Below are 22,967 nucleotides of genomic sequence, written 5' to 3'. Positions count from 1 at the left end.
ATAAGCAAATCCATAGAGACTGAAAGTAGACTACTGGTTGCCAAAGACTGAAGTTTGGGAGAGGAAATAAAGAGTAACTTCAACAAGCATGGGGTTTCTTTCTGGGGTAATGGAAATGTTCTGATAGTAGTGATAGTTGTACAACTGTGAATATACTAAAACCACTGGATTGTGTACTTTAAAGTAAATCTTATGGTACATGAATTATATCTCAATAAACCTATTTAAAGGTATCTGAGACTCCAAATATAAATAGTAGTGGCTACCTTAGAAGTAGGGACTGCCTTTAAAAGGCAGAATATGCTGAATCCTACATGTGAAGATGGGAAAGTAATGGGCACTGCTATTGATGGCACCGTCTGGAGCTCAGGAACTTAAATTGGTATAACTATCATTGTTTTTTCATATCAGGAAATTGAGCCTTTATTTACATTACCTGGGCAGTTATTGCACTTGTATGCAGGGGCTGGACCCCAGTCTGTCTGACATCAGGCTTATTCTTATGCACTTATCATGTTGTTTCCAGAAGGGAAAACCTGGCCCAACAGAGAATGCCCAGACCTGCTGCTTACAATTGGGCAGGCAGATTATACTCAAGGAACAAAATATGAAAGGTTAAAGGATGCTTCTGGAGAAAAAACAAAAGAATTTTAAACAATAAAAATGCCAGAAAGGATCAAAAAGAAAAGCAGCAGGAAAACAGTGGAGGTAGGAGGGCAGACCTCAAAATCCAAGGTGACAAATGGAATCACAGAATTTAAGAATGTCAAAATAGGTCAAGCACATCATAGACTGACAAGAGCAATGGATGTTCCCAGAACAGCCAGTTGACTTGGCACAGCCATGCTGACTGTAATTTTGGCCAGAAGCCCCTTAGTACTATTCCTGAAGCCTAAACCAGAGAAGCCATTTGTTAGGCAGATATAAGGGCCATCAAAGGGAGTCACCCTTAGATGTTTCTGTAGCCAAAGTCTGTTGCAGGGGCCTGGGCAAAAATGTATGCCCGTTGAAGTTCTTTTCCAAGAGATTTTAACCTGAGATTCATGGATTCTTAGGAGATCCTCAGCTAAGCTTTAAATGGTCCTTGAACTCTCCGATATCATATGGAAATCGTGTGTGTGTGTGTGTGTGTGTGTGTGTGTGTGTGTGTGAGCGCGCACGCATATTCTGGGAAAAAGCTCATCGGGTTTTTAAAGGACCTATGGTACAAGAAATGTTAAAATGTTTAGAGTACTAGGCTAATTTTGTAGCTGTGTGCTAGATTGTGTTAAATGACCTGTTACTCCTAATTTTTGGAATAAAAATAAATTTCTATAAAATGGAATATTACTCAGCCATAAAGAACGAGAAAATAGATTCATTCATAGGAAAATGGATACATATTGAAGATATACTCCTAAGTGAAATAAATAAGTCACACATGTGTAAATACCGAATAGTTTCCCTGGTGTGAATAATCTGCAACAATGCATAAGATTCTAATAAGGTTACTGACATTTAGAAATGCGAAGAAAGGAGCTAAAGGTGTAGGGAAGGTGGGATGGGTAGAGGAAGAGTAAAAAGGAAAAAGAAAAAAATGTGAGAGAATGAAAAGATGAAAATAAAGTGTTTGTAGATGGGGAGGGGAGGAGGGGGTGAAGGGAGGGCAGAGGTAAGGGGAAAAAATGAGAACCAAGACTTGTCATGTAGAGGTACAAGATCCCAACAATGAATATAACTGTACTGTATCCCTAAAATGTACCAATAAACTCAATTAAAGCTGAAAAAAATAAATTCTTAGTGAATGATCTCACTGCCTGCAGTACTATCTTGATTCTGTCCTGGCATTTGATAGGACTTATTAGACGATTTTAGGTAAGGCAGGATGTTAGGACATCTGAGGTCATTAAACCAAGAAAGGAAGGAAAACGTAGTTGTCTTGCTAAATATATTGTGGGGTTAAACTAAATTCTGAGTACCTAAGGGACATTCCTTGTGTTCTGTGCCAATAGATTTAAATTTTGTGAAGAAACAAATGGTAGAGACAGCTCCATCTAGACGCAAAGGAGTGGTTTAAAAAATGCCTCCAAGAAATACCGTCTTTCTTGTCCTTTTAGGAGGAAAGTATGGAAGGTTATAATGTCCTGGGTGGCATAACATTTTTTATAAGTGGTTACAACCAGCATAGAACCTAGAGAAACAACGAAAAGTACAAAAGCTTTTACCATTGCACCTGGTGAACAGCATTCATTCCTGTTTTAAGGACAGGAGCATACTGAAGAATATATCACAGGGAATCTGATTTGTATAAAGTATTTTATTAATGAAATGCAGCCTCCTAACATTTATTTTCTGCTTGTCTTTTCCTTCAAATACTTTTTTGTTTTGTTTTAGCTACTTTCAACCTTATTTTATTTTAGTTATTTTTTTTCTTTTTATTAAGTTTATTGGTACATTCTAGGTATACAGTACAGTCACATTCATTATTGGAATCCTGTACCTTTACATGACAGGTCTTGGTTCTCATTTCGTCCCCTTGTCCCTGCCCTCCCTTCACCCCCTCCTCCCCGCCCCCCTCCCCATTTACAAACACTTTATTTCCATTTTTTCATTTTCTCATATTTTTTTCTTTTCCCTTATTCCCTTTCCCCTACCCTTCCCACTTTTCCTACACCTTTAGCCCTTTCTTCCTAGTTCACATTGTTAATTATCCCATTAGGATCTCATGTACTATTATAGTTTTTCACACCAGAGAAACTATTTGGTATTTACACATGTGTGACTTATTTATTTCACTTAGGAGTATATCCTCAAAATGTATCCATTTTCCCATGAATGGCTCTAATTTTTCATTCTTTATGGCTGAGTAGTACTCCATTTTATAGAAAAACCACATCTTTATCCAATTTCCAACTGATGGGCAAATGGACCGTTTCCAAGTTTTAGCTATTACAAACTGTGCTGCTATAAACATAGCTATAAACATGTCACTGTGATATGATTATTTTAATTCTTTTGGAAAGATACCCAACAGAGCTATGGCTAGGTCAAATGGAACCTCTAGTCCCAGCTCTTTGAGGTATCTCCATATTGATTTCCATAGTGGTTGCACCAGTCTGCACTCCCACCAACAATGGAGAAGGGTTCCTTTCTCCCCACAACCCCGCCAACATTTGTTATTGTGTGATTTCTTGATAGCAGCCATTCTTTGTGGAGTGAGGTGAAATCTCAGTGTTGTTTTCATCTGCATCTCTCGAATGACCAGTGATGTGGAACATTTTTTCATATATGCTTGCTGCGTTTACTTCTTTGTATTTTTATTATTTAAATAGTGGTGGTTGCATGACAAAATGAATGGTACTTCATGCCACTTAAAGTAACAAATTTTATGTTTTGGACATTTTATTACAATAAAAGTTTATTGGGTAGGGCTGGGGATTTAACTCAGTGGTTCTGCTGCCTGCCTTGCAAGTGCAAGGACCCAAGTTCTATGCCCCCGCAAACGTATTGAATAATATAGAAGGAAAATCTACTTACCTTTTAGGACAGGAATTTAAAATATATTTACAGTATATGTTAAGTGCCAGGCCCTTTCTTAGGTTATGATGATAAGAATGTGTAAGTGTAGGCAAAGCTTTTATGGTATACGAGTGCTTGTTCATGCACTGCGTAGTCCCAGCTATGCCACCCACTGGCTGTGGGGCCTGGACCTGTGTACCTGGAAGTAGATACTGAATCCTCATTAAATATTCTTTCTTCTTCCTTCTAACCTCTTCACACCTTGGTTTCATCATCAGTAAAATAAAGATGTTGTACTTGGTGATTTCCAAAGGCCCTTTCATCTCTGCTGATCCACTGTTTAAAATCACTATGAAAAAAATCTTCAGGGCTGGGCATGTAGCTCAGTAGTACCATGCCTGCCTGGCAAATGCAAGGTCCTGAATTTGATCCCTGGTACAGAAAAAAAAAATCTGCAAAACAAGAAAAGCCCACATGGATAAACTCTTTAAGTAGACACAGCAGATTCTGTTGCTCTTCTACCCACAATCCCCTCTGCCCCCTTTTCTTTCTTCTCTTCAGCCTGCCAGCAGCTTGGAGGTGGAATCAAAGATAGAAAGGTCGAAGGGTTGAGGTGCCTTGGGAAAGAGGGCACAGGAAGAGCCTGATGGGGATCTCAGAGTGGTTTGGGTATTTCAGCATATGACTGCTATATGCCAGATTGTCCGAAGGGTATATGAACACCATAGGATTAAGCACCATTGATTTTGTTTTTACAAAGCAGATAGTGGTGTGAACATAGAGACCAAATCCAGAGCATGAATCTGAGTTCATCACGTAAGGAAAGAGCAGCAAGAAGTAGAGGAAGAAGAGACCATTTAGGAGGTGGCATCTGAGGAACACTGAGGACAGATGTGAGGTCAGTTTCTAAGCAGCAGATGAGCTGGATACAGATAAATCTGACCAAGAACTTCAGGCCCAGTGAAGGTAGGCAGATCCTTAGGGCAGTATGCCACTAGCCTTCTTTCTGTGTGCATCTGTCACTGCACTCCACAGATATACATGGCCTTCATTCATGTATTTGTTCATATAAATTTGTTCCAGGCACTCTTCCAGGTGCCAGGTATCTGTGATGAACAAGAGAGGCTAGGTCCCTGCTCTCATGGGTCTTACCCAGGTCTGGAGGGGGAAAAGTAATTATACATTAAATAAACATGTGGATTTTAATTATCCTCTAGTGAAACCAAACAGGGTGCTACATAGCTGTTGGGAAGAGTACAGAGGATGTTCACAGGGACAGTATCTCTGAGGGGACCCAGTAGAGTAGAAGTAACCAGCCAAACTAAGAGAGGAAAGAAGGGAATTCGAGGCAGAAAGATTAGCAACTGGCAAGACTAGGAAGGCTTTGCATAATCAAAGAACAGAAAGGGCACTGAAGTGTAACAAGTGAGTGTGGTAAGAGCAGGTGGGGAGATGGGGCAGGTTTTTTTCTAAGAGCAATGAAAAACATTTTAAGATTTTAAGTAGTAAAGTGAAATAATTCTTGAAATTTTAAGATCATTAGCTCCTGTGTGAAACATGGATTGTAGGAGCATACGCATAGTCAGTATAGCAGGCCTGAAACTGCTGACCTTTGAAAGCCTGCTTGCCTGGGTGCCCTTGGCTGGCATCTAGGAATTTGGACTTAAAGAGTGTCCTTGCCATTCCCTACTGATAAGGGTGCTGTTCTAAAGCATTTATATAAACAATGCTGTTTATGCTGGACACCTGCTCTCCTGCTGGGATTCTGGAATTCTGCTACATGCAGACAGAGGGCACCTTCCCTGATCATCCCTCAGTAAAATCCTCACACCAAAACTCTAGTTTCCCTATAGACAACACTTCACACTTGCTACAGTTTTATTCTGAGGGAATTAAGCACATCCTGCATGATTCTACTGAAAGAGGACTCTTGGGAGTGAGTCTCTGGTTTCCTCCATGCTCACCACTCACCTTTTCCCTCAGCTGATTTTGCTTTGTATCCTTTTGCTGTACTAAACCATACCCAGAGTACAACATATGCCTGTTCCTTTGAGTTTTTCCAGTGACTCACCTAATCAAGCAAGGTCTTGAGGACCCTACATGCCAGAGGGGAATGAAAATAGTTCAGTTGCAATGACAGTAGCAGTGGACCAGATGAGAAATGATGCTGATGAGTAGAAACAAAGAAGAATAGATAGATCTGGGATAACATTTGAAGGTAGAATTGGCAATACTTGCTGAGGGACTAGATATGGGGGATGGAGGATCAAAGATAACAGGTTGTTGGCTAGAACAACTGGGTCAATGATAAAGTCTTTTTTTTTTTTTTGAAGTGGTAGATCAGATGCCATGTGCCTTACTTATCTTTAAAGTTCTTGGCTAGACTTCTTTCAGCCTTCATCCCTTCTATAGTGATCAGCTGTGTGGACCTCAGCAGCCTCGTGCATGGTCAGCCCTGCAGCACCTTGCCTTGTGTGAGATACTGTAGGCCCTGCTTGGTATCCACATCTGTGCAATCTCAAAGTCAGTGTGCACCTGCCAGGTGAGGCTGGCAGCTAAGTGCAGCTTCCCCAAAAGGGGGAGAACTTTGCAGGTTTTTCTGGCTGGTAGATGAAGCACTGGCAGTGGTGACATTCTCAGATAAAGAGAAGGACAGGAGAGAGATAGCCCTCAGCAGCCCCAAGCAACTGCTTCACCTAGGAGGAGTCAAGGCACTCTTGAAGCCATCTAGGTTCTCAAGAAACTGCCCTTCACTAAGCTGCCAAACATCCCCACCACCATGCCCACCTCCATCCTGCTGTGAGTTTAGTCACTACCTGCCTGCGATTACAAACAATCCTTAAAGGAAGAATGGAAAAGATGTTACTTGAATCCTAGAAACACCCCTAAATGCACATCAGAAACTACTTCAGGTATTTTCCACATAGGCATTGAAAAGGATGGTGATGATCTTCAGCGGAGGGACCCAGAGTGAGATATCTGATATGGTGTGCTTCCCTTGCCATTCTCAGTGACCGAGGACAACTGTCATACAGTGCATCTTTAGGGAATGATCTGGGATGTTTTTAATAAGATGCCGGACAGTGTTTTTGAAGAACTGCAGCAAAATAAAACTTTTAGAATTCTAGTATAGTTCATGAAATATATCCATTCTATACTAACAAGGTAACCAGTTATTTTTATTCAAATACATTGCAGTAGGACCTAAAGCTTTGTCACCTTACTCGATCCTTTTACTAGTAGCACATGTGAAAGGTTATTTCCTTTGGGCAAAAAAAATAGTGTCCCAAACTTTAATGGATGTCAGCAGGGACCCTTTAGAGTCAGGATAACTAGGGCTCAGGTCATGTGGTATCCCATCTCTAGCAGTGTGACTTTCAGAAGGCACTTTGCCTCTCTTAGAAGGGTTTTCTTATCTACCAAATGGACTAATTATGTCTGAAAGTCTTCTAGCATAATTCCTAACAAATAGAAATTTTTAGCAAGGAAATTATGATGATATGATCATACTTCACCACTCTTAGCTAGTATTTTGTCTATTATATATAGTCTACAGAAACTCCAAAATTATTTCAGGGAAGATGTTTTCAATACTTGTCTCCTTTTATCTGTTTCTCTGTTCTGAATCATGAACAGCCAGTGGTTCCAACTGTATGCTCCTTTCATGATAGAGATGAAAATTCTTTTTAAATTTTGCTAAATTTGGACACATACATACCTTGAACATCAAAGAAGTGAATTTTCTAGCTGTGGTTCCCCAACCAGAATAACTAAGTCCCAGGACCTGAACGTGTAAGTGGAAACTTTTAGAGTTTTTGTTTTTGTCTTAATTAATTTTCTCCATCCTGCATAGTGATGTCTCCTCCCCACTTCTTTCTCTGTTGCAGTAGAAAACTTACATTTCCTTGTGTCACCTTCCCATGCCTGTAGAACAAAACACAAAAGCCACAAGATCTATGATTCAGAGGTCTTCTGCCTTATGCAAGTGACTGTTTAAATTCTGTTTGAAAGGTAGATTTTTAAAAATTCATCTCTGTAGTTTCCCAAAAATTAACATCAGTTTGACTCCTTTCTTTAAAAAAAAAAACAAAAAAAAAAAACACCTCTCTGGCCATGAAGTGGTGCGTGACTACTGTATTTAGTCTTTCTGACTATGAATAAGAATTCCAGGGCTGTTCAAAGTTAGCGTATTTGTCAGTAAACCTGTCCACCAAATTTTTAGTAATATTTGTATACAACCTATAACCAGCAAAACATTTGAGATTTCACCTTTTTAAACAAATAATAGTCTAAATGCAATTTGTGTTTTTGGAACTGAGGTTTAAGCTCTTGTTTCATTTTCAGACCTTTAGAACTCATCTTTCTACTCGACCCAAGGGGAAAGTGAAGGAGTGTCCATATGTGTAAGTGTGGAAGAATTGTTTTACTGGCCCTGAAAATCAATACACTGACTATGGCCAGAGGTGACACTTTAAAGTCAGATTTGCTTTCAGGCACCACTCATGTCCCATTTCATTGGGATGCTAAGCAAAATCATGTTTTGCTTGGTGAATCTTTCACCTCAAAAGTGATAAAATGAATACAGTGAAGAGAATTCACTTAAAAATATTGTCTCTGAAAACTTGATGTCACTGTTCTTAAAGTTTAGACAAATGCAAATTCAGGTTCAAACAAGAGGATAAGCTAATATTCTGAATTTGGGGTGGGAGGTTGTATTATACTAAAGCCCAGTAAAATACAAATAGGCAGTTAGGGTAGGAAAGCATTAACAACAAGAGGACACAGGGAGCAATGTCAGAAATCAGGAGAGCCTTAAACCACTTCTGTGTTTCTTAGAAATTATTTTGTTGGTATTAGATTTGTGATTTAGAAAAAATAATCCTACCTATTGTTTCCTGGGGAAAAGCAAATAGGGCTTTGCTCATCAAATCCTATTAAGACCAGTAAGAAAATCTTAGCAAAGAATTGAATTACAGGAATAAAGAACACAATCAACCTTACTTGTACAAGAAGTACCTTCTGAAAACCTGATCATTTTTAGCACTAAATTGATGTAAATGTTCCCTTAGCCACTGTTTTCAGCTGGAGACCCGCTTGTACTTTTTATGACTGTTGTAATTAAATACCATTTTCTTTTTCTTAGCATAAGAACGCAGGTCCCACTGACTTTTTCTCTTAAGCAAATTCAAGATTATGCAGGAGGGAATTACATACAGATAATTTCCCATATCTGGGATATGGTATTTTACTTGAAAGTGAGTGAATGGTAACCATTCAGATATCTCTTTTTAAACTTTCCCCCAGCTTCTCTAACAGTAAATATGAAGAAATGAAAAGGCAGTGCTTTCATGCTTAGTGTAACATTACCATATCTCCTCACCCACCTTTTCCCAAGAGCAGTCTAGTGAACCACTTGAAGATTTTGTGAGGTCTCTGGAAACCAATCTAGCTGAAAAAAATGCCGTTAGGGTAGGAAGTATCCATGGTTCTCTCATTCATTCATCATTGTTTGGGGACAGCTGAACAGTATGTAGAACTTAGGAGGAGGACAGTAAATACTGGTTGAATGAGTTATTATTTGTTGTATTGTGAGGTCTGAAATAACTCCAAGATTAGGCTGGGGGTAGAGGGACAGCATGTATGGTAGCTGTATTGTCCACTACTACATGTGGGCATTTAAATTTAAATTGATTAAAGTTAAAAGGTACATTTCAAGTGCTCAGTGCCTACACAAGGCATTGGTAACTACCATATTGGACAGTGCAAATGTTGAACTTTTCTGTCATCAAATAAAGTTATATTAGTTCTGATACAGTATCAGTAGAGGTCTAACTTTGTGGACCCAATATTTTTAAAGTGAAAGTTCCATATGACCATAATGTGCCCTCTACACAAAAAGCCCTTTTATACAACTCGCCCACACTGGAAACTCAGCCAAGAAAGGTGGGTGGCCCACAGTAGTGGCTATCTCTTTGAGAGTGACAGCTACACAACATTGATACTGTTAGTAAGACTGACATCTAGTTGGTATACATATCTTTGGCTACAATAGTTGTAAAAGTAATAAAATATCTGTGCCAGTTGATGAAGACCTACTGTTTGAAGCTCCTCCAATAGGTTCTTATGCCCCCAGAGATGTTGTTTCTTCCCTAGGATTCCCCCAGTATCTCCTCAGCACAGCAAGATGACTGAGCTAATATCTGCCCCCTCCCCACAGGGCAGAGGCTACTCAAAAATGCTATCCCCACATTGCAGGCCTCAGAGTGGCAGATCTTGGTGCCTTGCCCTTCAAGAGAGACACTTGCTAAGGGGCTTTTCAAGTGTTCCCCCATCACTGCTATGTCCAGGTCCCAGATTACAGAGCCATTGCCTCAAGAAGACCTTAAAATCATCTCATTCAGTGCCCTCATTTTACCAAAGAATCAAGTCCCAAGTCAGTCATTCACCTAGTTTTGGCCAATGCAGAAATAAAACTAACTTGATACTTCTTTTTTGCAAATCTTTGTCACTTTCCTTAATTGTAAAGGGAGGATTAATATTTTTAAGTCTCACAAAGTTGTTAATTAAAAAAAATGATGCCCAGTATTTTATGTATGTCATAAAATATGAAAAACTTTTTTTGGACAGGGTCCGAACTCAGGACCTTGTGCTTGGGAGGCAGGCAGTGGAACCACTGAACTAAATCCCTGGCCATAAAAAACTTTTATACATATTTGCACTGAATCTCCATAAGAACCCACAGGAGGTGCCAGGTTGGGAGGCAGTCAGTGGACTGTAAAACATAACAAAGCTAGGCTAACTAGAAAGATCTACACTCTTATGGCTGAAAAAAAAAAAACAAAAAAACTATGAATTCTCAAAAATGTAAGATAACATAACCATGTGGTATTACTAGTTTTTAGCCTGTGGCATTTTGCAGTAAAGGATTTAGCAACATCAAAAATAATAACTTTATTCAAGTGATGCATTTTATTATTTTTTTTACTTTGATTATGTGCCAGTTGCACAGACTTTGGTTCAGCATTGAAACAGAAGTGGGCTGCTTTGAAGTATATTTTTAAAATGAGAGAATCCAAATTTGTAATTAGCTTTACAAATGCTAGTTGTACAGTTGAAATATCTGAAGAGCTTCTGGTAAGCATTTCTGTTATTAGTGATGATTTGCTTTTTGTATTTTCCCCCAGGCAATTAGACCCTTTGAAACAAATGAAGTATGCTCTTTGAGTCATTTCCTACATTACCACTTTATTTTTCACACCTTGTATTCCTGGTGTGCTTAGAAAATTAACCGTATATCTGATAGTGGCAAAAGAAAATTATCTGTAGACCATTCTACCTACTTTGACACCTATATATCGGGTGAACTATTTAAATTATGAAGAAAAGCCACAGTAAAAAGAAATGGTACACTTCTTGGTATAGCTTTGGTCTTTTGATCATTTTAATAAAAACAACTCTTACTTTTAGGTGAAGTTGTTTGGAAAGATCAATTTCACTAACAAAATTTAAAAAAAAAAATGTTTAGAATACCCACCCTCCAAATCTTAGCTATTTTGTAATACCTCCTGTTGGCAGAAATTGAATTTATAGATAAGGGCTAGAGTAGGGTTATATTATTCCAATAACACAGAAATATCTTTTTCAATTCTTTTATTAGCATATGAAAATTATGACATTCTCTATACCGGTTATCCTACAAGATTAAATTCATATAAAAGGCAAAACAAAGAAAAATTATTAGAAAAAGCCGTAAATGGAAAGGAAATTAGATCTGGGAGCCCTGCTTTGGAAATCCTAATTTGTAGTCACATTTGGAAAAAAATATATTGCATGTTTTCTTTTTAAAATATATATTATATATATATATATATATATATGCCATAATATCTTCCTCCATGTATACCTGATTTGTGTTGTATATCAGAGTTATCACTCTGCTGTGCTGTAAGAAATATAGCCTCCTTTCTGCTAGTATAGGACCTTCAGAGGGTTTACTGTTACCTCAAATTTTTTGGACTTTAGACCATTATCCCTGCTTCTTGTAGATGCTATAGATGGTGCTGACAGATGGGTGGAAAGGTAGTTTGTGGTTTATACCCAGACTTGGAGCTGTCTTGGTGATAGGATACTGGGCACAAATCAATCTTTGATATTCTGAAGCTCAAATTCCTCCAAACTAAAGATTGATGAGTTGAGTACATACATACTTTCAAATTTGCCAACCACCAAGTTTTATACCAGTGCATGCAGCCCTAAATGAGACAGTGCATGGGAGACACCTGTCACCAGAAACAGTATGCAACAGCATATGGAGAGTTAGCCATTATTATTCTTAGGTTTGAGTTGATTTTGTCCTTGAATCTCTTTCTGCTCTCTGAGACCACACTGAGGAACAGCAGAATGTCTAGGAAAAAGGAAAACACCAGAAGGAGGGGAACTACAAGACTTCAGTATACCAGAAGCTGAAGTTTAGGCCACAAATAACATGTGAATTATTTCCAAACTCCCCAACCACTTCAGTGTTAAGACCCCATTGACAAGTAGCGACTGTCCCATTATCTACCTGTGACTCAGCCTGGCCTAACAAGAACTTTTTGATGGTAAACTTACATTAATCCCGCCTCTCTTATATGAAAGGTATAGCAAGCTACTCACTATCTTCTGTAAGGAAAAGTAAAATAAAATAACCTATTTTATATCCTGTTGGTCATCACAAATTACAACTTTATAAGATGTGTGAGGTGCAAGTGTATTTTTCTACCCCTACAGCAGAGTTCTTAATTAGCATATCACTCATGGCCCTCATGAGAAGGCCATAAATTAGTGAGGCTCTCTAGGAAATCATCAGGACACTTAAAGTTCACACCGTTTGACTCAGTTATTCTTTTTCTAGGAACCTATCTAAGAAAATGTTCAGAAATTCTGACTCTGATAATCAAATACATCTCTCAATATGTTAATTGCAATATCAGAAAATTCCTGTAATTCCAAAAATGATGAAAACAATCAAATAAAATACAGTTCTGTAGACTATAGTAGTATGTGGACATTATAATAGTTCTAATAATTTTAATAACTTGGGGAAATGCTCACATTCAGATAACTCACATTTTACTTCATAATTAAATAATAAAAGTAGAAACTAAACTCTGAGTATGTCTGTATATCTGAAAAGAATACTGGCCCACAATTCCTTAACCCCAATTCTAAATTGAAATTGCTCCAAGGTTTGTTCTATTTTTGTAACATCTTTGGTGCAAAGACCTGGCCTGGTAGAGTTTGGGTGAAGCCCTAGATTCTAATCTGAGTGCTGCAAAAACTAAGGGGGGCGGTTAAAAGAAAAACCTGGCCTGAACTTACAAAGGACTCAATTTTGTCACTATAAGTGCAGACCTCTGTTTTAACACAGAAGTATTTAATGTGCTGTTTCAGACCTAAAGCATTAAGTAGTAACTTTATCATACCACTCTAAAATCCAAAAAGAACTGAATTCTGAGACTTACTAACCCCAGGAGTTCCAGTGAAGGGATTATGAGCCCTTTCGTTAGAGATGTATCATTGTTCTTTCTTTGTTCCTTTTTGTATTTTCTACATGTTTTACAATAAGTATGCATTCATGTGTCATCAGAAAAAATAAACGTTACTAACTTTAAAGTTAGATCGGAGGCATCACATAATCGCCTCATTTCAGTCAAAATTCACAAACTGTTTGTTTCCCAAGTCTCTCCTAGTTACAACAGCCATATGTGTCTCTTAAATGTGAAAGAAAACATTATTGAGATATAATTGAGAAGTAGATAACTAGTGGAATATTGGCCTGTCTCCAAACTGTTTCTGGGAGCTTACCTACAAGAAATACCTCAAAGAATAGGGCTTCCACCTGGGTAGGGCCAGGCGTTACTACCCTGGGCTCTTTTGTCGTATTCTGCTTATGTGTCTTATCAAGAATGAAAAGATCATAAAGAGTAAAAAAGGATGTTGTGAGACTGGGGTGGGAAGTATTCACGTGCAGAGTTTACTCTATTAATAGACAACTTTTCCTCTCCAATCAGGTGGACAGTTACTGACCTACCACAAAATTGCCCTGCAAAACTTTGGGGTCCATGTCTGAATGGATTGCTGTAGCCATCTCATCTCTCCCTTTGCCCAGTTCCCTGCATCCTAAGACTCGAAGTCAGGACAGGACCTGGAAGAATTATATGTAAGTTTTGACTAAGATTTCTTTTTCTTAACAAAACAATGGCAATACTTTCTTAGGTGATAGTAACAAATAGCCCAAGCACACGCTAATTACTTTTCTTCTAATAGAGTATTTTGCGAATTAGAATTGAGCGAAGGAGCAAGGATTAGAATCTGCATATTGGCGGTTCCCTAACTCAGTGATTCTTAATTTTAGCTTGCAATAGAATCACCTGGTAAGCTTGTTAAAGTACAGATTGCTGGGCCTTACGCTCAGAATCTGTGAGTCGGTAGATGTGGGTTGTGTGGGCCAGGAATTTGCTTTGCTCCCAAGTTGCCAAATGATGCCTGTGTAGCTTCCAGGACTCTCCACTTTGGGAATAACTGCCTGAAGTGATTGGAAGGATGAACAATAAAGGTAGAACGCTGTGTACTGTAGTATTAAATACCATTAAATTAAGATCTGACGTGCTTTACTTAATACACTGACACACATCTCAGGAAAAGGAAGTTTAAAGTCTCCCCAGCACCTTCAGATTTGAAAGTACAAATAGAAACCATTATTCCATGTCAGCTTTCCTACTGCTTTCCTGAAAGTCGTTCTTTGCTACTGGTTTTCAGAAGGTGTGACTAATAGTACTGTTATTAACCCAAAAAACAACAACTATAGTTCTTCTACATATGTGCTCATCATGCTTTCAGCTACACTCAGAAAGGAAAATCCTCTTTTTTCCCCTGGGTTGGGAAATATACTGTTCCCCTTCAAAGTTGGTCATCATAGTATTATCCCTCCTGCATACACTTAAATGTGGCTTAATTTATAAAATGCATGTGACAGGAGGCACACTTCTAATAAGTATCCCAAATCATCAAATCCAGAGTTTTGTGGATATATTTTGAAGATCAGGTTATATTGTGTTAATTTTCAAGTAGCCAGTCGCCTCTCTGCCAAGGTCCAAAGCAATTTATTCCATGTTAATAGAAAAAAGTAGAAGAGTTTAGGTAAACAAATGCATGCCTGGGTACATGTGAGCAGAAAATACATATACATATGTGCCTGGGAATAGATATACATTTTGTATTTTCTAAGTTTTCACTGTAGGAATTTGGAATGCTTTTTCTTCTGTTTTATTGAATCAGGATGAGTGTTAAAATGGTCTGTTACTGTCCAGGAAACATTTGAGAAATCTGTGGAAACTGCCCTGTGATTTAGAATATTTTACTTAAATACAGTAATAATCATTGCTAATAAAGCACCTGCCAAGAAACTATGTAATGAAGGAGAACAGCCATGCCTGAACATTAATAGAACCAAAAATCTGGCGATAGATTTTTAAATGCGTGTGTTTAAAATAAAATTCACAAGATCAGAAAAATAAGACAAAACATAATAGGTGATAGAAGAGTTCTACAATGAAATTAATCCTGAGCTGTCTTCTGGAGCTGCCCAAAGAACAACTGGGCTGGTATTAGGGCTGACAGAATTGTGAGTGATATAATTATCTCTTATTTCTCCACCCTCACAAACTTGAACATGTCTGTCAAGCACTATTCTGCACAACATTCTAGGGAAAGTATTGGCTTATGAAGCGTCTTCATGAAGTGAAAAAAGAGGGTTGGATGGAGCTGTCCTTATGCTCGCTCGCTCATGCTTTGAAGTCAGCGATCTCCACGTTTGTACATCAGGCTTTCCTGTAGGATGACATGGCCTTGCTCGCAGTCAGTATCATGCCTACAGATCAGGGTTGAAAGGTTTCTGTGACTAGTGAATCGGGGCTTCGGTTTCTGACTGGACATAACAGGGCCTGGCTATATCACCTCTGAGCTCTTGGAGAGAGGACTCAGTCACCGAAGGCCTAGAAGAGTGATGGCAAACCTTTTAGAGCTTTCAATGATAACAAACAGCCTGCTGCAGTATGCATGCCATAGGTTTACCACCAGCAGCAAAAATTGTCTAGGGTGTCTCTGTTAAACTGACAGGGAGCATGTGTGAAGTGTCTTCACTTTCTGCCTGGTTTTATTGTGAACCTTAAACTTCTCTTAAAAAAATAGTTTATTAAGTTAAAAATACTGAATACCGAGAAGTATGGTGATCCTTCAAATAAATGACCAGAATTACCATGTGATCCAACAGTTCCACTTCTAGCTTATACTCAAGTGAAAGTATGGATTTGTGTTTTTGTATTCATGTTCATAGCAACATCCTTGTAGCCAGAAGTGGGAGCAGCCCAATTATATGGCATCAGATCAACAGATCAACAAAAATGTGACATATACATGCAGTAGAATATCATTAAAACTTTAAAAGATACAAAATTCAGACACATTACCATAAAAGGGGGTGGATCTTAAAAATGCTAAATGAAATAAACCAGATGCAAATGGATGAACATTAAGTGATTCCATTTACATGAGGCACTGTACTAATAGTTGTCAAATGGATAGAGTTAGACTATAGAATGGTAGTTGATAGAGGGAGAGTGGATTGGGAAGTTGTTTAATGGATAGAGTTTGAATTTGGAGAGATGAAAAAGGTTGGCAGATGGATAGCAGTAGTGGACTGCACAACAGTGTGAATGTTCTTAATGCCACCAACCTCTGTATTGAAAAATTACTACAATGGTAAATGTTACGGTGTTCATATTTTACCACAGTTTTTTAAATCCTGGATACCAGGGCTTACCCTCCTTCCGGAATGCTGTGCAGAATAATAACAAGTGCTCTACAGCAGTGTTTAACATTTTCAGTCTCTACCAAAATGCTATTTATGCATAAAGGAAGCCTGCTTCACTGGGACGAAGGGAAGCATGTAGGCCCTGTGCACCTGTCATGAGGCTGCTCTGGTGCTTCCAGTTGCATGCTCATAGCAAGCCCATGCCCAGAGAGTTACATGGATGGTGTCATGGAGCTGTGTGCCTTACTGTGGCTGTGACAGATCTTGCTCAGTGGAGGTGGACATGTAGGGAGGAACTAAGGAATATGGGTTTGTCAGAATCCAGAGCAGTGGAAACAGAAAGATTTGAGAGGAAACTCATAGCAGTTGGTTCTTCTGCTATGGGGCCTCTCATTATTATAGTTCCTCTTTACATTCTCCAAGTGCTACCTGAAGTATCCTTCATCTGTACTACTGAGTGAAACAGGTGTTATTTTACCCGTAAGTCTCAGAATCAGTCAGTGAGCAACCTGAAGTCCTGTGGGTACCATGCAGGATGGAATCCTGAGTTAATCCATTGGGCCCTACTTTTCTTGGTTTTGCTTTTTATTCTGTGTTGAAGAGCAAACAGCTGATTCTCATCAGGCCTAGAGGACATGTCTCTTTCAGATCTCCTTCACTGCCTTCAGGCCTTCTTCCCGTGGCTGACCAAGGATGTAGTTCCTGAAGAGCAGTAAATAGGAATCTGTTTTAAAAATTCCAAAAGCACTCTGTTCAATTGTCCCCCTTTGTTTGTTTGTTTGTTTTGTTTTGGTACAGGGGATCAAACTCGGGACCTTGTGCTTATGAGGCAGGCGGTGGAACCACTGAGCTAAATCCCCGGCCTGCCCCCTTTGTTTTAAGATACTAAGATTTTGTATGTGTACTCATATACACCTACTCATGCATACGTAAATATGGCTTTAGGAAATAGTACAAAGCAAAAGGGGGAGTGGTAAAAATGGAGTCATCCAAATTAAACAACAGTAAGACAGGGAATTTAGCTCAGTTGCACAACACCTGCCTTGCAGGCGCAAGGTCCTAAGTTTGATCCCTAGTACCAGAAAAAGGAAAAAAAAATTAAACAACAATATATATAAATCAGTCTCCTCGTTCTTATTCCAGACTTTACAGTCCGACTTATAAGCAAACTATGCTTTTCAATTAGATGTGTACACTAGGATAGAGCAGCAAAGATTTATGAGTCAAGTTACTATAATATAAAAAAAAAAACTAGATGTAAATGGGTTTTTGTTTATTTTTGGTTTTGTTGTTTTTAAGACAAAGTACTGGAATTACAGGCATCACCACATCCAGGTTTAAAAGGTTTTTAGAAAAGAAAAGCCAGGTCAATAAGTGTAAGGAAGAAAAAAATCAAGGATGTACTCATCTCTTGCGTCCACGTAGCCCTACTACACCCTGAGCTTGCTCTGAAATGACACAGATATGGTGTCTAATCAAAGTGAATGCAGCCCTGTGAGTTCAGAGAACACACTGACAATACAAACTCTCCCCAGCAAAAACCTGTGAACCAACTGACAACCAGACAAAATGACATGAGGTGGAGAAAAACTGTAGCAACAGACCTTTGGTGACCCTCCTTGGATTTTTTTTTTTTTTTTTTTTAGGGTCTCAGTGAATCACTGAGCTGCTCAGGCTGGGCTCTGATTTGCAGCCCTCAGATCTCAGCCTCCCAGAGTTCCTGCGTCACCATGCCTGCCTTGTTGGCCCTCCTTTTCTTATGACTCAGATATGCATGGTTCCAGACTTTGAATTCATGTTTACTGATGGTTTAGCTACCTGGAACCCAACTAACCAGAGCCTGAATTAATTAACCTTCATACTTCCCCTACCTTTCCCATACACCCCACCCTACTGCATATACCCCACTTCCCTTTTTCAGAGATAAAGGCTTAGAAAACAAGATAGCTTTGGTTTCTAGTGAAGAGGGGGGAAATGTACCCTGGAGGATATTTGTAGATGATGACACTGACCTGCTGAATCACTGAGAATGGTTAAATGCTTTTTAATTAGGAAAAGAAACAGCTTGGGAAAGATCTTCAACAAAAAGCATTTTCTAGCTGTCAGCCAGAAATTTGAAACAAAAACAACTGTCTTTATCCTCAAATAGTCTAGTTAACTAAGATTTTATTGTACCTATTTTCATGCCTTCATAATAACTTAAAAATGTTGAATGAAGATAGAAAAATAAAACATTCATTTGTATTCTTTTTGAGAAACTATGCAAGTTTTGCCTTTACCACCTTTCCATGCTAGAGTTTAAAACTTAGATCTTTTGTATATGTTTTCAAAGTAACCTACAAGTTATGATATATATGGTTTTAAGAGCAGCATAATAAAATAATTTCATTAGCCTCATCATTTCTCTCATCATTGGGGAACCACTAACATGATTTTAAGGCTAATTCTGTTGGGAGTTTTTAAAGAATGTTTGATATGACTATTCATAACAAATTCAGTTTTGCAGTTAATGCTCTGCTCATGACATCGTCAAAATTTATTTTCATTTTTTGCATTCATTCTAATAGTACAGGAAAGGGTGATGTTACTGGCATAATGATACATGTAGATATGCAAATCAGAAATTTCAGATATTCCTTCCCTGTGAGTCTCTAAACAATATAAAGCGATGATGTATTGTGACACAGTCTACCAAGTGATGTAAGTTGTTTCTGATCATTTCCACTTTGTTGGGTTTTGTAAGATATCATTTGTATGCTCTTATTTGGATCTACCTGCACTAGTGAAATGATGCCTGTTGCTCTCTCTCTCTCTCTCCCCCCTCCCTCCCTCTCTCTCCCTCTCTTTCCCCCTCCCTCCCCCCATCTCTCTGAGCCCTGATTGAATAGAGGGCATATAGCATGTCCTTCAAGGACACTTCATTAAACTGGTCAGTGAGATGGCCTGGTACCTACAGCTTTGAGGTAGTCAGAAAGTACAGAGACCAGGAATTGTGATGAAGAAAAGCACTTAGCTGTTCTCCTCCAGAATGATATTTGCAAAGCTTTGCAGGATAACAAGATTTTTAGAATTCTTGTACTGCTTACATAGAAATTAGTTTACTGTTTATATAGATTTTTCTATATTCCATGCCTTGCCACAAGGCCAGATTATTATAGTGGGTCCTATGTGTTAAAAGTTCTTAATTTCTAGAAAAAGCCAGAGTCAGCTAATAATTGTTCCCTTTTATCAAAACACAAGTTAAAAAAAAAAAAAAGACACAGTCATGGATTTCTTAATGACACAGATATGTTCGGAGAAATGTGTTGTTAGCCAATTTTGTCATTGTGTGAACATCATAGAAAGCACTTATACAAACAGTTATGGCATACGAAGTAATATCATATAGGACTGCCCTATATTTGCTGTCCATTGTTGACTGAAATGTCAGTAGGTAGTACATGACTACATATATTTGTACTACATAATTGGTACAACAGAAAAGAATAAAAAATAAAGTTACTTTTAATCTGGTTATCCAGATACAGCTCACCTTGTCACTCATACTCTGTATATTTTTCCAGGCACTTTTCAGCTAACTATATATTTACAGATTTATAAGAGGTACTCCATTAATTATATGCCACAAGGTGGTGGCACTCAGGAACAATGTTTAATGTCATTTTATAGAATAACATAATGAAAGAAGCAAAAGACCTCTACATTGAGAATTACAACACTGAAAAAAGAGATTGAAGAGGATATAAGAATATGGAAAGACATCCCCTGTTCTTGAGTAGGAAGAACCAATAAAGTGAAAATGGCCATAATTCCAAAACTGCTGTTAGATTCAATTAAATTCCAACAGTGTATTTCAAAGAAATATTAGAGAAAAATCCCAAAAATTAATTTGGAACCAGAAGAGACCTAGAATAGCAAAACCAATTCTAGGCAACAAAGACAAGGCAGTGGGTATCACAATCCCCAACTTGAAACTATACTACAAAGCTATTGTGATAAAAGCAGCATGGTACTGGCAAAGAAACAAATCCCAGGATCAGTGGAACAGATTAGAAGATGCAGAAACAACTCCAGACACAATTAACCACCTCATCTTTGACAAAGGAGCCAAACACCCACACTGGAGGAAAGATAACCTCTTTAATAAATGGGGCTGGAAAAATTGGCTTTCTGCTCACCGAAGAGTAAAACTAGTTCTATTTCTCACCGTGCATAAAATAAAAATTGAAATGGTTCAAAGATCTAAATATTAAAATAGAAACACTAAACTGGCTGGAAGAGAAGTTAGGTAGAACTCTTGTAGACACTGACGTAGGTAAAGATTTTATGAACAAAACCTCATTCTCACAGGAACTAACACAAAGAATCAACAACTGAGTCCTCATCTTGTTAAAAAGCTTCTACACAGCAAGTGAAACCACCAACAACATGAAGAGACAACCCACAATGTGGGAAAAAATTTTTACCAGCTGTTCCTCAGACAAAGGTTTACCATCTAGAATATATAAAGAACATTAAAAAACAATCAAACTTCCCAAATTTAAAGGCCCAATCCAAAAATGGACATCTGAGAAAAACAGACATTTCTCAGATAAAGAAGTAGAAACAGCAGCAAATAAACATATGAAAAATGTTCAACATCACTGGTCATTTGAAAGATACAAATGAAAACAATGCTGAAATTTCACCTCACTCCAGAAAGAATGGCTACTATCAAGAAATCAACCAAGACCAAATGCTGGTGGGCTATTCAGAAAAGAGACCCTTCTCCATTGTTGGTGGGAGTATAGACTGGTGCAGCCACTGTGGAAATCAGTATGGAGATAGTCCAAAGGACTAGGATTAGAGCTCCCATTTGACCCAGCTATTTCCCTGGTAGATATCTTCCCAAAAGAATTAGAAACATCATATCATATTGATATATGCACACCCATGTTTATGACAGCACAAATGTCTGTGATAGTTAAATCTTGGAAACAGCCCAAATGTCCATCAACTGGTGACTGGATAAAGAAGGTGTGCTTTGTTTTGTTTATAAAATGGAGTACTGCTCAGCCATTAAAAATATAAACTAGAGACATTTATAGCTAAATGGATGCACATTGAGGCCATACTATTAAGTGAAATAATATGACACAAGTGTAAATTAGTTTCTCTGGTGTGAAAAATTGAAAATGTAAATGAGGACCAGACTGTAAAATAGATAATGTGAAATAGGAAGAAAAAATTCACAGGGAAGAGAATAGGAGGGAGGAGGGTAAAGGAAAGAAGGTAAAGGAATAAATATGAGAAAAGGAAAGAACAAACAAAGTCTCTGAAAAAAAAGAGAGGGGCTGAGAGGTGAAGGGAGGGAAGGGGAATGGAGAAAAATTAACCAAGATATATCATGTACAGTTACAAATTCCCAATTTTGAATGCCACCATATTGTATATCTATAATGTACTGGGCCGGGGATTTAGCTCAGTGGTTCCACTGCCTGCCTCACAAGAGCAAGGACCCGAGTTTGACCCCCAGGACCAAAAATAAATAAATAAACCGATAAACAGTGAATTTTTTAAAAAAGAGATACTGTGGACTCAGATGTATTTTCATCAGGTAGAATTTTCTACCAACCAGTATTGGTATTTCTATATTCTGCCAATAAAAAATGTATTGAGTAGCTCTGCATGACTTTTGTATTGATACATATCTGCAGTACATTATGATTACACTGTACGTGTGCATGACATTCATTCTCTTTTCTCTTAACTCTCCCACCTATCTCTACCCCCTCCCCACCTATCTTGGCCGTATCATATCCATGTATGTATGGATGGATGGATGGAGGAATGGATGAATGGATAGACAGAAACACAGATGGTTCATGGTGATCACATTCCCCATAGGGACTCAGTGTATGTACACAACACTTCACAACCCCCCTTTTTAAAATTAATCTCTTTTCTTCCTCCATGTTTTGGTTCCTTTCCAATATGCCAAAGATCCATATCAGTATTCCCTACTGTCTGTTCTTTATTTTGCACTTAATTTATATATTGGTGTTCTCATATAAGAGAAACCATGTGATATTTAATCTTTTGCGTCTGATTTACTTCACTTAACATTATGGTCTCAAGGTACATTCATTTTCCTGCAAATGACTCAGGTTTTTCCCTCTTTGTGGCAGAATAGTATTCCATTTTATATACTTTTTTAACCCATTCATCTGTTAATAGACATTTAGACTGTTTCCAAAATTTAACTATCATGCTGCTATAAATAGGGGTACATGTGTATTACTTTAACATGATGTCTTCAACTCTTTTGGGAAAAAAATACCTCAAAGGAAATATAGTAGCTGGGTCAAATGGAATTTATAGAGATTTATAGAAATCTCTGTAGTAATTTCCATAGAAGTTGTACCAGTTTATGCTCCCACCAATAATGAAGAAAGGTTTATTCCCCCAACCCCTGCAGCCTCTCTAGAATTTGTTATTATTTGATTTCTTATATCTAGCCATTCTTGGGCCAGGGATTTAGCTTAGCAGTTTGGTGGCCTACCTTGCAAGCGCCGCAAGGACCTGAGTTCAATTCCCGGTACCAAAAAAAAAAAAAAAAATCTAGCCATTTTTCTGG

The 22,967-nt window shown here is 38.2% G+C and overlaps 1 protein-coding gene across 2 annotated transcripts in view; it reads left to right on the top strand.

Moving 5' to 3' along the window:
* Window positions 1–22,967, top strand: part of Bach2 (BTB domain and CNC homolog 2) — a 270,490-nt gene that overhangs the window by 94,449 nt on the left and 153,074 nt on the right. The window contains exon 2 of one of the 2 annotated variants that reach the window (XM_010633230.2): window positions 13,551–13,699. The exons of the other annotated variant lie outside the window; for it this stretch is intronic. The gene's annotated coding sequence lies outside the window, so the exon portion shown is untranslated. The remainder of the gene's footprint in view (window positions 1–13,550; window positions 13,700–22,967) is intronic. 2 annotated transcript variants of the gene reach the window in all.

This window comes from Fukomys damarensis, unplaced genomic scaffold (genome assembly GCF_012274545.1).
Source record: "Fukomys damarensis isolate Sample0158 unplaced genomic scaffold, DMR_v1.0_HiC HiC_scaffold_14, whole genome shotgun sequence".
NCBI lineage: Eukaryota > Metazoa > Chordata > Mammalia > Rodentia > Bathyergidae > Fukomys > Fukomys damarensis.
Note: the sequence above shows the minus strand (reverse complement) of the source record. Positions and strands in the feature narration are given on the sequence as shown.